This window comes from Aulonocara stuartgranti (genome assembly GCF_965226115.1).
Source record: "Aulonocara stuartgranti genome assembly, chromosome: 17".
Classification (NCBI taxonomy): domain Eukaryota; kingdom Metazoa; phylum Chordata; class Actinopteri; order Cichliformes; family Cichlidae; genus Aulonocara; species Aulonocara stuartgranti.
The window spans coordinates 37,875,919-37,893,532 of NC_138953.1; the positions used below are offsets into that span (position 1 = coordinate 37,875,919).

Here is a 17,614-nt window from a genome sequence, read left to right on the forward strand (position 1 = left end):
CACTCCCTAGCAGATCATTACATGGAGAAACCTTTGGAATGCAAGCATGCTGATCCACACAGGTATGCACACATGGGTATTCACAGACGCGGACTAAAGCTTTCTTGGCTGCTACCTCAAAGCACACTGTGCGCTGTCTATCTTGCGTGCTGCACAATATCGTTTATTATTTAGTAAATATTGATATCTATGACTAGCTAGTTTATTGTGATGGTGCTTTGTTTTCTCTATTATTATGTTGCTCTTTGTTGTTTGCTGTCTCCTCTGTTTGTTTTTTTTGTTTGTTTTTTTTTTTTCTCCATACAGGTGACCCAGGAGTTCTTTTTTTTTTTCTCTCTCTTCCCCCCCTTCTCACCGTCTCTTCTCCCCTTTGGTTTTCTTTCTTTCTCTCCCCCTCTCTCTCTCATTCATTCCCCCTGTCCTATTTATTTAAAAAAAAAAAAAAATGACAAAGGATGAACTGAAGCTCTGCCATCACGTAATGTCGCATACTGCTGTTTCTGATGTCATTTAGAAAAAGAAAAAAAAAAAAAAAAAAAAAAAGCCCACCTTTGAAAGATGGCTGTTCTATTTTCTGTCAAAATGATCCCACACTGCTTCAATAATGTCGTTCCAACGAGCAACACCTGCAGTTGTGTGCTTTGTGTTTACATTTAAATAAGTGTATTTATGTCAATTCTCTTGGTAAGATTATCGTGGTAGTGCTTCTTTGGACATGTCTGGTTGTTTGTCATGTTGGCCTTGTCTCACTTTGACATCAATTTATGCTCCTCTATTTGTAAAAATGTTGTTAAAAATAAATACATTTTATCTCAGGTTGTTCTTCTGTTTGCTTGGGACTTGTGGCCGATGGATGCCTTTAATGATGTTTCTTGGTCACCTCTAGAGGGGGCATAACACAAACAACTGTAAGATTTGTCAGTGGAGTCAGTCAAGAATCACATATTTGCTTGGCCTTGATTATTCTTCCTTTGGCTGAGATTTCTGAGGTTTAGTTATGATATAGATTTTGCTGTGTGAGCAATGACAGAAACCTACTTTTTCTTTAAACTTACACTACATAAAAGTCTGTGGGATGGCTGTCTGATGTATACATTACCTGACTTTACAGGGTTTGAGACAGAAAATATGGGATGAGCTTGTAAAATGTGCAAGAGAAGCATTAATGAATTAAAAATGCTCTCAAACCATTTGTGTGTTCCTTAGTTAACTTACAAAATGGTAAAACTCTGCCTATATTAGCTGTTAAACCAGTTTAAATTTACACATAGTAAATTTAAACAAGTACAGCGGTCCCTCGTTTATCGCGAGAGTTACGTTCTAAAAATAACCCGCGATAGGTGAAATATACGAAGTAGCCAGCTTTATTTTTTAGAGTTATTATAGATGTTTTAAGGCTGTAAAACCTCTCACTACACATTTTATACAATTTTCTCAGACAGGCATGAACATTTTCACACTTTTCTCTCTTGTTTAAACTCTCAAAGTTCAAACCTTCGCAGAAAAATAAGTCCAGTATTATAGAATGAAACCAAAGATCAAACCCTGTTTTAGGTCCAGAACATGGGAATAGAGCAGCTGCCAGAGAATTCAACATTAGTTAATCAATGGTACGAAAGTAGAGGAAGCTGAGTAAAGTTTGACTTATCTGACTGTTTTGTTTCGCTTAATGCACCTTATAATCCCGAAAAGTAACTTCTACCTTCCTTTAGCATGTCCAGAAGTCCAACTTTTTGTGCGATGGTTATCATCTTCCTCTGCCTTTTGGGAGCTACCGCAGGCGCCTTTGACGGTGCAAAATGTTTCGTCGACATTGTTGTGTTTGTTGGGGAGAAAACTGACAAACATACAGTGCAGCACTTCAGAGTCACACTGCTAGCGATCAAAGAGTTATGTACATTTGACAAGCTGAACGCATTCTGTACTGGACAGAAGACATGGCAGTAGACTGATTGACTATGGTTGTCAGTTTTGGCCGGCGGTCATAGGTTCTGTCCAATAATATGACGCGAGACTGGAGTAAAAGACATCCATGGTTTGGCACTTTATTAAAGAAGGAGCATGATAACAGCACAAACACTAACCACATCTAAACAAAATGGCTTCCTTTTATACTCTACCTTTTCCAGGTGAGCATCCGGAATAGCCCAAGTATGGGGGTTAACTAATCAAAATGAACACATAACCCTCCACACAAACAAACATACAATAACATTAAAGCACATCACAAACATATACATATTTCCAACACATACTATAAACAAACCAATAACATAAGCTTCACCCATTTCTATCTAAATTAAAACCCTCTTTATCCATACTCCCTAACCTGGCACACTGGTCTGCCCCAAGAGCTCTTAAACAGGTGATTGAGCCGCTTTCACTCTTTTGCTCCACATCCTGCAAGAAGCAACTAGGACAGGTGAGTACCTTTACAAGTTCTCATTTTGCATATATTTAGGTTATTGATAAATGATTAACTGCAAGCAGCTCTAACTTTGGCTCTTCTCCGACACAGGTAGGATGGCCAGTCCCACTGTCTCTTTTCTGTTACAAGCTGTCAATTTAATCGTATGTCAAATAACCTAATAAAAGACTCCATAAGAACTAATGTGTTTTCTTTATTACCCCATTTTAAATTCCCAATCCAACAATTTATTATTAACAATACCAACCAGGTAATGGAACCCCTGGTCTCCATTACAATGGTCTACAGCCAATCAGGACTCAGAAAACAATGCGCTGTTAAAAAAAACAAGCAAAGTTGCACAAAAAAATCCACGAAACAGCGAGGCCGCGAAAGGTGAACCGTGTTATAGCGAAGGACCGCTGTAGGTGTTTAAGAAAACTGCATGTAATCTTCTGCAAAATCCACAGTCACACATTGAGGCATCTAGAGGTCTGTACACGTGACAGAGAAAACAATGATTTTGATATAGCTCGCAGCTTTTGCCAAACATGAAAGACTTTTGAAAATAAGCATTTTGATAGTTTTCAAAGCGCTCAAGAAGCAAAACTGGTAAAAACCACTGTTAGATCATTCAAAGCTTCCCCCTCTGAAGCCTCTGAAATATTTAGCTCAAAATGGACACACAAAGTGTTTTGTGAGGTTTTGGATAAGGCCAGAATGGTGCAGCACTGGGGACAGTTTATTTGCTTTTCATAAAGTCAGAATCAAATCTAAAGTCTCCACTGGTTCAACGTTGTATTTGAAACCACCATAATTGAAGTTTATGTTTATGTTACTTTAAATAAGGGTCCATGATTAGTGTTTTCATGTCGTCTGGTGATCTCTGGTAAGAAAACAGACTGCAGGGCCCAGAGCTAAAGTTGTTGTGTAATCCCTGGAGAGCTGAGTAATGAGCATGGACTTCAGTCAGCCTTTAGTTCTGTTGCTCCTGAAACACTGACTGCAACAATAGCCTGTATATCACAAATGGATGCACGTTTTAGATGTTAACTAAAATGAAGTTGTGTAGTTTAAAAGTTTAAAATATTTAATTGCTATACTTACCGTAGCTATATCACAAATTGAATTTCTTCAACAGGTTTAGCCTTGTGCTGCCTCCTCCACCACCACACACCCTACACTATCCTCACTGGTCTCTCTAATCCCCAGTCACAGACAGCTGGCTACCACAGTCTGAAATAGGATAAGATGCTGGTATTATAGAAAACACGCTGTCTAGTTCCTATACCAAACATGCTGACACCATCTGAGTTTAAGAAACTATCAATCAGTTACTCTCACATTGTATGTGATCAAAGTGCTGGAGAGACTCCAGGTGAAAACATCTCCTGAACCCTTCTCATTTTTTTATACAGAGCAAATCGGTGAATGAATGAAGCAGCCATCCTGCAGAGAGCTTATGCTTATTTATTTTAGGTAGTAACAGCTGCACGATCCAGGTCACCTTCTTTGAGTTCTTAAGTGTATTTTACTAGGTGGGACCACATCCTCGTTTTAAAGTTGACAGTATTTGTAGTAGCTAATGGCTGATGGCATGAGTATGAATTGCAGTTGCGGTTTGAGGAAGGCCTCAGAGGGGAATGGTGATGGCTCCTGGCTAAACTATCTCCAATTAACACAAGAGAGAGAAGCAGCAGGAAACATCAGGAAACACATGGATGAACCATCTCATGGATCACTGACTACCAGACAGACAGACTGCACTGTGTGAGATTGGGCTGTTTGATTTGGTGATGTGCAGTTCAGGAGCTACACGGGGAACTGTGGTGTCTCCATTCCTGTTCACCTTGCACACCTCAGACTTTAAGACTCGTACCACTGACAGAAATGAGCAAGGCACTAGTGTGGTTGACGAGTTGACAATGACATTGTTTTTTTTTTTTTTATCTGTAACGTTATTAGCTCATCCAGCAGGCATGTCCATCTTTTAGATACAGTCTGTGGTTTAAAACTACAGAGAATGTGAAAAGCTAGATGAATTAATGACATAAACTGAAGTTATACACACGCCGTTTTTAATCGACCCTTTCCCCCCTTTTTGTTCCGATTTGATCTAAAATTGTGCTTTCGTTTGTTTTCACGTGTTTTTACACACTTATTACGAATTTTAATTTCATGCACAGAAAAATAAGATATTCATCCAACAATTAACTTGTGTAAGTTATAAATCAACAAATCCATTTTTGGATCACATATTTAAATGTGTTCATTCTATGTAAAATCCCATGTGGAAAAGGAACAACGGAGGTTTGTGTTTCATGTGTTTTATATCCTCTTGCATTTAAATGACCTGAGAACAGAGGCGGAGCCAGACATTTGAAACACCCGGGGCTTAGCCCAAAAGGATAGTATGCATGTGGGATTTTTTTTTCCCTTGGGGGGGGGGGGGGTAGAAATGACTGAAAGACTAATTGGCTCTGTTTTGAGTTTTGTTCAAAAAAGAATGACTTCATATAGGGAAAAATATATATCACATGTGCAGAACACCTTAAACTAGTTTTTTAATTAAGCAGTAGGCAGAACAAAATCAGGGCTGTATCAAGACACGAGGACTAAACCCCAATTCAACCAGACCAAGAACTGATCCAGAATTAAAACAGGACTACAACAGTTCAAAATCAGGACTACTTGGGACTTAACCAAGACAGAATCAGAATCAGAACTAGATGATAGTAGCACTAAAAATCATCATAGACCTGCACTACATTTATTTTTTAATTTTACCAAAGTACAATATTTAGATTGAGAAAGGTTTATATAATTATTTAGCCTTGTTGTGCAAACAAGCCTTCATAACTTAATAAATATAGAATTTGAAAAATAACAAACCTAAAAAGAAACACTAGGTATGAGATACATGAGTACCTATGATACGGTGATACTTTTGGTAAACAACCATTTGAGTAACATGTGTGTCTCACCTGCTCTTGTTCATCTCTGTTCTGTCCTCATTCTCCATCTCCCTCTCTGTTCCTCTCTCCCTCTTTGTGCTGACAATCATCAAATATACAGATATTTACAAACTCTTCAGATAAAAACACAAACACTTTTTAATTGTAACATCAAATCAGACTAAATGTTTATTTTTTTAGATTGATAAATATAAAAAACATATTTGTTAACTTTAAGAGTAAAGAGAGAAATCGTCTGTATTTCTTAATTGCAAATGGCACCAAATTGTATTCAAACTGAGCCACACTTATGGAGCTCCACAGTTCTTTTCCTGGTGTTTTGGTTGACATCTCTTGATTTTCCCATTTCAAAGAAACAGGCTCTGTGTTTTGCCTTATATGCATCCACAGCTGTGCCACCTGTTTACTCACATGGACTCTACTAACCTATCAGAAGCTTCTTCAGCTCAGAATGGAATCATCTGGAGTTTTCTTATTAATTAACAATAAACTTAGTGTACATGTGCTCCTAAATTTGATGAAAGTGATAAAAAACAGAAAGCTCTGTCTCTCTTTATTGTGACATTTAACTAATTCAAAAGATATTTCAATATTTATCTAAAACAAAAGTTTACTCTAAATTGATGTTGTGCAGTAAAAATGTTTTATGTTTTCTCCCTAAAGTGTAAATATCTGGTTACAAATGTGAATATCCTGCTGTGTACTGAAATTCCTCTTGTTTTGCATACAAATGAACAACATACAAAGCATAATATATAAAATAACATTTACCTGAGTTTTTCTTTGAAAGAACCCTCTAATGTCCATTCTTATATTTCAGTACATAACTGAAACCGATTTAGTCGGGGAGGGTAAGAACTGAAAATATGAAATAAACACACGTAAGCTAAGAATCTCTAAAAAAAAAATAGCATTTGTTCGGCTTTTCATTTCGCCATTTGTTGATTCACTTGAAGAGCAAGTAACGTAATATTGGTCAAGTGATCAGTTTGATATCAATCTTTCGTGATACACCATCATATTTACATTATTTGTACGGTACGAATGATTTGCTTTGGTACCTGGTCAAACTTAAGCTCTCCTTAGTATGGCTGGCTCCGTCTCTCCAACAGCGCACTGACGGGCAGCAGCTGCCCCGCCCCCTCGCTCAGTCGCTTAGTGCCTGAGCTTGGATCATACCAATATCAGGGGGGGATTCACGCACAGTCGTAAATTCCCACAGTGTGCACTATGTGCTTCGAATATTGTGTGTACTTTTTGTTTTATACAGTTGTCAGCCAGGCATCTAACTATGAAAAAATTGCACTCCAAAATACCCCGGGCTTCTGACAAAACAACCCGGGCTTAAGCCCAGTAAGCCACCCCCACGCTCCGCCCCTGCCTGAGAACAAGTAGATGAACGGATGGATGAATAGATGGATGGATGGATGGGTGAATTTAGTGTTAGAGGTAACGGGGCTCTTGATATATTTTCTGGAATGGATAACCCATCATTTGACCAAATGCACTGAATGATGCACTTGGCTCATTTTTAGGTATTCTCTCTCAGTGCCCCATCCAATGACCTCTGGCTGCTTATGGACTTTGAAAATATAATGAGCACCCTCTCGAGCAAACTAAATGCCAGGATCACCTGAGCTGCACTTTAGATTCATTTAATTTGCCGTGGAAAAAATGCACAAAGATGAATTAAAATGACCCCAAAATTGAAAGTAATAAATGTAATGAGAAAATGCCCAAAGAAAAGCAGAACAGAAAAATTCTGTTAAGTTCACAGAATAGAGCCATATCTGTACTTTGAACAAAACTAATTATGATGTGACTGGTTGCATAAAGGTAACATGTTGCTGTTTGGCAGGTTTGGTTTTTGATCATTTGATTATAGACGAAGGCATGAAATTGACAATGTCTCATTGCAGCTTGAAGAGACGACTGATGAAATCACTTGAGATAATCTCTCGAAACATTTAGAAGAAGAACATGCAAAACCTGCAAAAATTGAAAAAGGAATGTTTTTCATTATTCATTGCATCTTTAAAGTTTCATTGAGCCTTTGCTGTTAAATGTCATCTTTACACGTGCCAAGTCAGTGCTACCATATGTAGAAGCGTCACTGTGCTCCTTTCAGATTAATCCTGTGGATTGAGGTCAAATGACCCAGATCGGGTGTGTTTGATGTCGGCCGTTTTGTACACACAAGAACATTTTAGAGAAAGACTAAAACCCTCACATCACAGAAAAAACAAAGGTCCCTGTATGCAGTAAATCAACCCTCCACTAATTTCAAATTTCAACTTGAGTTATTTAGTCATGTCTTACGTTCTTCTTTTTAGAATAATGGAATTCCACAAAAAACTATATATTATTTGATATAAACTTTTACAGATTATTCATAAACTGACATTTTTGGATTCCTTCCTCAGATTTTGGGTATATTTTTGAGGCTTTTCATCAGTACCAACACTTCCACTCCCCTCAGTAGTGACAGATATCAGCTTCTTCAGACACTGCCATTTTTAATGCCCATTGACTCTGGAACTGTTTTTCTATTGTCTCTTCAATTTGATCCACTAGTGTTGCTGATTTCAAGACCTTTGCATGCAAATTTTCTGCAGTGAGCATACTTTTGTAACGTTTTGGGATTTTGTAAGATTGTCTCTCTTACAGGCTGCACAGAAAAATGAAGGGAACACTAAAACAGCTTCTAGGAGCCTGGTGAAAGCAATGTTAAAGTTAAAAATTTTTACTGATACAGAGCAAAATGTTTTAACAAAAGTTCAAATCTGAAATCACAGACCAAGCCTGTTCAGTTGTGTTCATATATGCCTGACAGCCCCTGAGCATGTTTCTGATGAGACAGTGGACGGTGTCCTGGGGAATCTCCCAGAATATTTGGCAGGGTTGACACACTGAGGCCTTTCCCTTAGAGAGAGAGCAAAGAGTTCAGTCATTTGGGAGGGTTTTAGAGTAGAGCCGTTATTGGTCCACATTGAAAGGAGGAACCATCTCAACTACCCCTGCGATCTGGCCCCCGGATAAGAGCAAGAAACTCCGGTCACACGAGGCCAGGCATTGCCCTTTGTCGGGAATCCAGGGCCCACTGCATCAGCATAAACTCTCGATGATGGATTCCATCCCAGCACCGTCGAGTACTTTACGGTGGCACCGACCTGTGAGCACTAAATGCCACCCTCATGGATTCTGTATCTGACAGTTTATTTGAATCAGGCACCTGAGTAGCCTGCTGGAGGCCATATTGTAGGTCTCTGGCAGTGCTCCCCCTGTTCCCCCCACAGTTATTACAGTTTGAAAATGTTAAGCTTTAGTTTAGCGTCTATTAGTTTGAGTCTTAGTTTTAGGCTTTAATGATTATTTTTGTATGCAGGGAATATATCAGAGGCAAAATAGTACAGGTATTACAATAATAAAAACACACAACCTTTTGAACGCAGTTGACTCAAAGTGTTGCAGACGTCCAAAGTCTCAATAAATATATCTGTCAAAGCCTCATCAGGCAAGTTTTAATACATGTTTTATTTATGTATTTAATTATACCAAATTAATTAAATCATTTCAGTCCAAAATTCAAAATTTTATTTGTATTTTAGTTAACAATTTTAAAAAAAATATATAATTTTAGTTTTTAGTTTAGTTGTAGTTAACTGTAATAACCTTGGCTCCTCCTCACACCAAAGAGCAGAGAATGGTCCTGCTGGTGGTGACAGTAGGACAATAATGGTACATCTGATCAAACATCTTCCAGTTTCAAACTACCTGCAGGAACACAGCATTTAAACACACATCTGTGATGTATTTTATTTGTCTGCTAATTTGAAATCCAAAGGTTTGTACATATGTTTAATTATCTGTGTGTGCACTGCACTGAGCAGAGGGTGAGGACTTGGCAGTGCCTGCAAGACTGTTGGGCACATGACTGCCACCTCCCTTATCACGGCCACCACAGACTGCTTTTCTTTACAATCCTTCAAAGGGCCAGAAACTTAGTCAGTTGACAGTTCTCAAAGATCAGCCATAGAGTCAATTGGAATCTATTTGTTCTAGATGTTAGTAAAACTATACAAATCTAACATTAACTTTTCAATCATCACTATTTCTGAATACCAGTATGTGCATCATAGGTTAGTACTTACTGTGCTATATCATCATTTTCGAATGCTTGCTTACAGTCAGCTTAAGTTGTATCAGGTAACATCAGGTAGTTTTAAATGTTAAACCATACAGTGGTAAATGGTAAGATAATGAACTGTGCTCATTTGTGTCTTTTTTAAATGATCTGTTCCCAAACTTTCTGTCAGGTCCCTTTCATCACTGCAATTTTTAAAAAAGCCAACCAAACCTAAAAACCACTGTATGCTGTAACTTCTGTTATTGGCTCTACAGTTCACCTGTTGTCATTTTCATTTGCACCTTCATTCAAATGGACATGCATGAGCTTTCTTTTTTAAAATTTTATTTTTAGGATGTAGAGCTCTTCTCTTCCTCATTCCATGTCTCCTCCATCAAAGTGACCTTTAGACTGACACAATCTGTAAGTCTTAAGAAGTCAAAGTCCCAATTCCTAAAATGCGTCTGAAGGAAAGAGGGCGCACTGGTGTTATCCTTAGCAAAACTCTTTTCAGCACTACCAGTTATAAAAGAGGCGTGACTTGCAAATGTAAATGTATAAGTAATAATTATATAAAATGATTTAACATTTCTGTTACCGGTGGTAGAACAATCCAAATATCGATAGTAGCAATACTACCCAAAGTGTTTTAGAGACATGTACATTTACATTCCAGAGCTTCAAAGAAACAAAACCCTGTTTTAGAATACATGAATAACTGGAAGGAGTGTTTTATTCTTTGTTGTGTTGTCTATTGTGGATTTAGTGGTCATTAAAATGTGTTCAGAAACTGATGACAACTCATGTAATAAGTCCTGCCACTCTGATCTCCCCAACACAAGCTGCTTATGATGGTTATCAGTATTGGTACTGGCAATACTTACTTCAGTACTTGGCATAGATCATGCCAATATTTGCAGTAACCCACAGCACTACTCTTATCCTTCTTTGTGTGTGTGTTTGTAATAAACACACAAAAATGTATAACATCCTCATTTTTTCCTTACATTACAAAGAGGAAATATAATTAAAGCTAAATTCATAACAATGCCAAGCTCATCTGACAGAGATTAAAGTGCAGCAGTAGACCAGACAGACATTTTCAGAAGCAATCCATATGAATTTAATATAATTAAATTATAACTAATTATTAATTATAATTAATTATTAAAATATTATATAACTATTAAATTATTATATTAAAGACATGTACTTTGTTTAAACGCTTAAAACGCCAGAATCTATTGTCTTTTTCTCCGCTGTGGTGTTTCCACGCCACTCCAAATCAGGGTCTAGGGATGGTGACAAAAAACAAAAAAGCTGGGCTGCTCGGATCACGATCTAAAACGGAGACGGGGCAGGCAGCGCCGCCCTCTGTGGTGCGCAACAGCTCAACGTCAGGCAGCGGCTCACTCAGGAAATTCAAATAGCGATCTGTCCACAACACAGCCGCACGCATCTTTATGCTCCAAGGTCATCGCAGCCGGCAGCCCGCGGAGGACACGCACGCACAGCCTCCTTCAGAAGGTAAAGTAACATCCAGTGGCCGGTTGTCATTGACTGCAGTGAAGGACGCGCCGACGTTGCCGGTGAGCCCGAGGATTAACCGAGCAATGCAGGGATGCGTGTGCGCTGCGGTGAATGAGCGCTGTAGCCTGTCAAGACAGCGGCTTGCGGCGCTGCAAGTGTCCCAGTCGGATGGGTGACCGCATTTTATGATGCGTTCAGGAGCCTTTGAAGAGAGGAGAGAAGGGAAACCCATCTGCCGCTTTGCTGTCAGTTGTCGCAGGTGGAAGAGCTGAGGTGCACAGTCCTAAAATATATTTGCACTGATTTTTGGGCTGTTTTGAAGCATCCGGTTTAGCAGGCCGTGAGCATTAAGACTGGCTTCATCCGGTCAATATCCGGTCTCAATCAGCAGCATCATATGATTAGGCTGCAGTGCTGAGGAATCACTCTCCGGTTCCTGCGCCTTTCCAGCTATAGGCATTTCTGATCGAGTCGAACTTTGAAAGAGAAAAAAGTATATTATTATCTTAGGATGTCACAAGTATTTATGTCCACGTCAGGTCTGGTTCACTCCTGCTCAGTTGGTGATCTGTATGAATAACTTCACATTCTGCATGTGATGAATACCCTATGTGTATTTAGCTTAAATGGCAAAAAGCTTACACGACCCCAGTTTTAGGTTTGAGTAGAAGTGAAAAAATGAAGTCTGTAGTTTGTAATCTATGATCCTGTCGTGCAAGTTGGCTGTGACAGAGCATCTTAGCAGGTTATCAAATATGTGGTTGTAACAGCGCCCTCCGTGGTGAGATGCTAAAATGCTAAAGCACAGGCAGAGTTGTAAACTGAAGATCATTAAGTTCTAGGTGGCTTACAGTAGCTAGTATAAACCGGATTTATCAAACCACTTGTGGCCATAGGAGCAGAACTGAAATGTTCTGAGTCGAGTTTCAGTGTGTTAAATGTCTCATGAGTACAACTTTTCAGTCACAATTTGTTATTAAAAAGTAACGTCATTTTAATGACATTTTGCTAGCAGATGAAAAGGTCTTTTGCATCCATTATTTATTTGCATTAGATTTACATGGGACTATGCATAAACTTTAAAAAAAAAAAAAACTTTAAAAAGCTCACAATTTTTGGAAATACTGTTTTTAACTTTCTTGCTGAGAGTCTGATAATAATATTGTTACCCGCACCAAAAAAATGAAACTACCATCAGCAGCTAGTTAGCTTAGTGTAGCATATAAACTGGTCAGCAGCTAGCTTGCTTTGTACCAAAGGAAAGAAAAATAAAACATGCTTCAGCTCCTCCAAAGCTCACCAGTTAACATGTCAAATCTGTACATCTGTGTTGTTTTATGAGGAGATGTGTGGGACAGTTTTTTGACCAGGTGCAAGCACGGCTAACCAGCGAAAACTTATAATTGCTATAAAGTAATACGTGTGATATTAGTCATCTGTGCTCCTTTAACTTACTTTACTGATATGTCCGGAATTTTCTTATGATTAGAATTTCCATTTTAGCTTTTTTTTAATATCCTAAGTTTGTCATATCATGCCCTTCCATCAGAAACGAAGTTAGCATTTTTCTCTATTTAGTCTCCGTCCTATTTTTGTTGCTTTTAATGTTGTCTTGTCTGTAGATTTAACCTAAACAGTCTGCAGTTGACAATGTCCACACTGTTTGTTTCTCCGAAAGCAGTGACCTTTCTGACCATGTGGGCAGAAATCTTAAAATGTGTGTTGTTGTTTGTTTTTAACTAAGTTACTCTTTGGCTAGCATTTATGTCTTTGCCCGAGGAGATTGTTGTTGTAAATGTTATACTTACAGTTGTGGTCAGAAGTTTACATTCACTCTTCATGAGCATGAATGTCATGGTAATTTATTTGAACTTTTTTTCTGGGTGGAATGATTGTACAGCATATATCTTTAATGTCTTTTAAGAAAAACAAGAATCAGGTGAACAAATTTGAATTCATTTTATATTTGTCTCTAATGCACACAGGGCCAGTATTCATAAAGACTCAAATATATAGATTCATTTAAATCAATTAATAATTGAATTGGTTCTAGGGCTAGGTTTCAAAGGCTTATTCAGTTTATCTTTGCGAGCATAAAACGTATTTGTTTGACAGCATTCCAATACTCAAAACAATGGGGAAGTCCAGCTAACTCCACAATTTTCAAACTGACACAAATTAGGAAAGTCTCTTGAGGTTCATAAGTACAAGTTGTTTTTATGTGTCATCACTTTTCCAAAATCTGCATGAAGAGCTAAACCGTCAATCTAAGGTGAGAGGAAATTGGTTAGGAGAACCAGAAACAATCCAGGAATCACCACGGCTCCGGCTTGCCATGAATTGAAAAGTGCTGAAACCCCACCATAACTGTCCACGTAGAAGTGAGTTTTAGATGGACATGGGCCAAGGGTGCTAACCAGCAAAAGAAACCCTTGCTCCAAAATACACAACTTCAAGCTCAATTGAAATTTGCAGCTATACACATAAAAAACAAAATGCCTATTATAGCTTTTTTTTTTTTTGGTCACATTAACAAGAGGTACAGTATGTTTGAATGGAGTTAAGGTGAGGCTGTCAAACCTGAGAACACTGTTCCAACTGGGATGATCTGATATCCTCGTGTCGATGTTGTTCCCAAATCATCATAATAAATGTTGTTCCAGGTTCAACATTGCAAGTGACCAATCACATTGTTGTGACGTCCCCCTTTTGTGCCTTTGAAAAATACCGCCTTAAAAAAATCTACTTCACTTGTGACAAGAGAAACCGCTTCTGTCCGCCGATCCAGGAACTTGAATTCTTTGCATTTCAGGATACTTTCCTTTAATAAACGGTAAGCATTATACATATTGTCCTTACAGAGGCGGTTTCTCTTCCCGCAAGTGAAGTAGATTTTTTGAAGGCGTTTGTTTTTTTTCGAGGTCGCGGATGACGTCAGCAGAAGGTCACTTGCAATGCTGAACTTGGAACAACATTATTTATGATGACGAGGGAACAACACGAACACGAGGATATCAGATCGTCCGTACCAACTGTCAGGCACGGTGGTGGTATCATCATGCTCTGGGCCTGTTTTGCACAGTGGATGGAATAATGAAGAAGGACTACCTTCAAATTATTTAACTTCACTTCACATCAACAGCTGGATGATAGAAACTTGGACACAACTGGGTTTTCTAACAGGACAGGACTGTTTTGGAAACCTGCTAAACCTCTGGATTAGGTTTCATTAGTATGACCTCATGAACACTAAACATGGCGTATACTCCACACTGAGAAAATATGTTACTTACTTACTGTTAATCACTTAACATCCAGAATAGTCAAACTACAGCCAGGCCTTGGGTTTCAGCATTGTTATTTTGTCATGTAAAACCCATGTAACTGCACTCTGACAGCAGCTGCCTCCTCAACAGTGTACTGCAAATCACGAAAACACAACAGTTAAGAATAAGTAAGAGGGTCAAAGATTCCAAGTACGGAGCAAGCCTCCAGACTCCACAGATCAGCTCGATAAAACGTCCACAGGATGTCCCTAAACATGGCCTATCCAGAAGCTTAACCCACAAGACCCAAAGGATCTGGTACCACAGGTCACCCTCAGAAGTTCCATACCTTGATGGATCAGCAGTACAGTTGCAAGGGTTTGAAAAATAGTGATAGTTCACAAATGAAAAAAAGTTAGCTCCCTACATTAAAAAGAGAAAAGAAAGAGCAAAGAGCAGACTCAAACTGATTCTACCTGATTCTTATTTGAAAGATGGAAATCATGCCAGATGTGAACCCACCCATGACACACCATCACAGAACCACTCGGCACTGATCAAAAACTACAAAAACAGTTTCTTTGGACTCTTATGATGGCTAGTTAAGTTTTTTTTGTACCCTATTCGTCAAGTAATAAGGTACAAAAAGTACAAATATTCTGAGCAACAGAATTAGTATCATTACATAACATTAGTATCCTTCCCCCCATACACATTTCTAGACATGACTAACGTTTGCTGTCTGACTACTAAATATAACATGATTACAGTTCTGTGACCTTCATGACATGGTCAGAGGTGTGTAGCGGAGAGCGAGCTCAGGATTGGATGTTTAATGTGGGTGTTGGCAGCCCATATGGAAAAGTGAATAAGCCTCCCAGCATGCTCTTGTGTCCACACATGAAATTTATTTTCTAAATCAAGGCATCCCGGAGTTAGTAAAAGGCCAGAAGCTGAGGAGAAAGGGAACTACAGTGTTAGTGTACTTTATGGGGAGACCCTCTGCCTGATGGCCTTTTTAATCAGAAAGCAGATTTTAAAGGAATTATTTCTTTGTGAAAGAATATGGGCGAGTGTGTTTGCCTGACTGCTGAAGTGAGATTAGATTGTTGTTGTGATGATAAGAAGATGGCATGTGTGCTTTAGTCAACATTTAGAGAGGTGTTTATTGGGTTAATAATGAACTTCTATTTTAACAATGGGTGTACTGTTACTTGGAGGTTACCTTAGAGCTAATCTTCCATTGCCATAACTTCAAGTCCCAGCATGAGGCTTTGGCGGAGTCAGGAGGAGGCGGGGGGCATGCTGGCAAGCTGAGTGTAGAGGTCAAGTTTCCTTTTGTACTTACAGGATATGTTCACCTGAATAGCTTTTAAGTGAAGCTTTTGAGTATTTCTTCTGTTCAAGGTCTTCACAAATACAGACAAATCCTACGCTTTAATTTATCTCCTCCAGGTAAAACCGGTGTCCTCTTGCTCCGTAACTCTGATTTAGTTAACCTTCTGTTGTCCTTCATTACAATTCAAGTCTTACAAGGCTCCACAAAAGCCCATTAAAAAACATTAGTAATTGACCACTGCTCAACCTTCCACTATCAGTAAAAGTGGAAAAAGTACTTCAACATATAAGAATTCAAAGAAAACTTTTAATTAGATGTGAACATGAAAATGTGGAATTGTTGCTCTTCTGAAGGATGTCTTTGCTGTTCTTTTCATCCTCCTTTAATGGCCCCTGAAGGCTACCTTTAAAAGGTGTCTGCAATATCTCTCTCAGGAAACTATAATTAACCTCCATCTAAAAATAATAACTGGATGTTGAAGTTGTGTTGGCAGAGTTTGAGAATCATGATTCCCTTAAGGAGATATTAAAGTTTAAACCTGTGGTAATCAGTGTTTTTGTAATAACAATAAATCAAGTTCTCAATGTGTTTTGTACAAGGAGTTGTTGCACTTACTGTTTTAGAGTCTTTAAGCTTTTGTAATGTGATTTTTTATGGCCTCTAGCTTTACTGCAGAGCCGATATAGGATATTTAAGCCTGATACAGATATCAATATTAGGTAATCTGATATAGGGGCATTGGTACACTTTTATTTACAAAGCTATGCTTGGATTGCTGCCTCCTTATATTTGTACTTTGGTCACAAGGACAAATAGTGGTTCTTACTCCTTGCGCTCAAATGATCAGCTGCTGTTGTCTGTTCCCCTTGTCCGCACAGAGCTGGGTAAGAAAGCCTTTGTCCACTCTGCGCCTTTTTCATGGAACATGTTACAGAAAGACTGGAAACTAACTGAATTGTTGTCTTTAAATGTTTTTAAAACTAAACTCAAAGGCCTACAGGCTGCCTCAATAATGTGTAATTGTTTTGTGTAATTTTAACTTTGTTTGTTCGTATGTATTTGTCTTGAAATGTGCTGCCTCTTGGCCAGGACTCCCTTGAAAAAGAGGTCTTTGATCTCAACGGGACATTCCTGGTTAAATAAAGGTTAAATAAAAAAAAATAAAATATGAGACAATATTATTTATTTTTGAGATACATCAAATAAACAGTTTTCACTTCAATTTGTTATGTTTAGTTATTTATTTACTCATTTTAGCTCTGCACCATTCTGCCCGGATCATCTGGTTGTTGTGTTTTTGGTGTGGATGACAAAGTTTTCAATGTCAACACACGTGACGTGGCTGGAGGATGTTTCTCTCGTCTCGTCTGCTTCTTCATCATTCAGTTATCGGGTGTTATAAATTCAGATACTAATAGATTGGCAGAATGCTAATGTCAGATTTGGATCTACACATGATCATATGTAGTCATTGATTTGCTGCTACTACCGTTAGCAGGAAATGCAGTAGGTCTGGTGTGCCAACTCAAAGAGGGCAAAGTTCATTTATTCCTCTTTACTGACATGAAATCCAACACTGAGTCTCAGCTTTGTCCTTGTTGTGAATGAAACCTGACATTCTTCTTCATGTCTTGGCTTCCTACCAAGGCACTAAGTGATGTCTTTCTAGGACACACACATACACATTCACACAAAAACACAAACACACAGATGTGAGCAGACCTGTTTGCACAGAGAACATTTCTTGTCATAATGCACAGTTACTGTAACCTTAACCTGTCACGACTAACCAAACTCTAACCTTACCCTACAAACAAAGACTTGTAGCTCAAACAGCACACACATTCTGTCCAGTATGTAACCCAGCTTTTGCCAGTTCTATGATTTGATTATAGAAACTCTATTTTGGTTTCTGCTCCCCTTGCCGTGTCCTTGCTGCCCCCTCCACTGAGCTCTGTTGTCCGGATAAGA

At 38.6% G+C, this 17,614-nt stretch overlaps 1 protein-coding gene and 1 long non-coding RNA gene across 3 annotated transcripts in view; one reads left to right on the forward strand and one right to left on the reverse strand.

The window, feature by feature from the left end:
* Positions 1 to 623: 623 nt before the first annotated feature.
* LOC309692562 (monocarboxylate transporter 2) overlaps positions 624 to 17,614 on the forward strand; it is a 37,405-nt gene continuing 20,414 nt past the window's right edge. The window contains exon 1 of one of the 2 annotated variants that reach the window (XM_082511179.1): positions 624 to 2,422. The gene's annotated coding sequence lies outside the window, so the exon portion shown is untranslated. Of the gene's footprint in view, positions 2,423 to 9,035; positions 11,036 to 17,614 lie in introns of those variants that run through there. The other variant, XM_082511177.1, reaches the window with a different exon arrangement.
* On the reverse strand, positions 5,360 to 6,756 carry LOC309692565. Its single transcript, XR_014272363.1, has 3 exons — positions 6,444 to 6,756; positions 6,154 to 6,240; positions 5,360 to 5,460 (listed from the first exon to the last, which is right to left on the reverse strand). It is a non-coding gene; the product is annotated as an uncharacterized lncRNA (long non-coding RNA).